The following is a 416-nucleotide window of genomic DNA, read 5'->3' as shown; positions in this document are numbered from 1 at the left end:
TATGTTTTTTTGCATTATAGAGCTTTATCTTATTTTGTGGCTACAAAACTGGCTTCATTGACAATGGTTTTCTGAAGCAGAAAACCAAAACAGCTGAAATGTCATTCTGTCAACTGTCATTTCATACAGGTTTTCTGTTTTCCCCCCACGATTCTCAGAATCTCTTTTAGCTTTACAATTACATAAACAGGAATCTGACTTTTTTGGGAGGGTTTTGGAATTATACCAGAAATATACCAGAAAATATTATACAAATTTTTTGCATATAAAACCTCACAAGAATTTCTGCCAGTTTACTGCACACGTGTATCCCCAACCCCTTCCCCAAAGCCCCCACCCCTTCCTGGAGGTAATTGGAGCACACAGCAGCTGGTATGGCTGGTCTGACTGACAGACAACAACAGTACAAACTGAGT

Source organism: Oreochromis aureus, linkage group 3 (genome assembly GCF_013358895.1).
Source record: "Oreochromis aureus strain Israel breed Guangdong linkage group 3, ZZ_aureus, whole genome shotgun sequence".
Taxonomy (NCBI): Eukaryota; Metazoa; Chordata; class Actinopteri; order Cichliformes; family Cichlidae; genus Oreochromis; species Oreochromis aureus.
Note: the sequence above shows the minus strand (reverse complement) of the source record.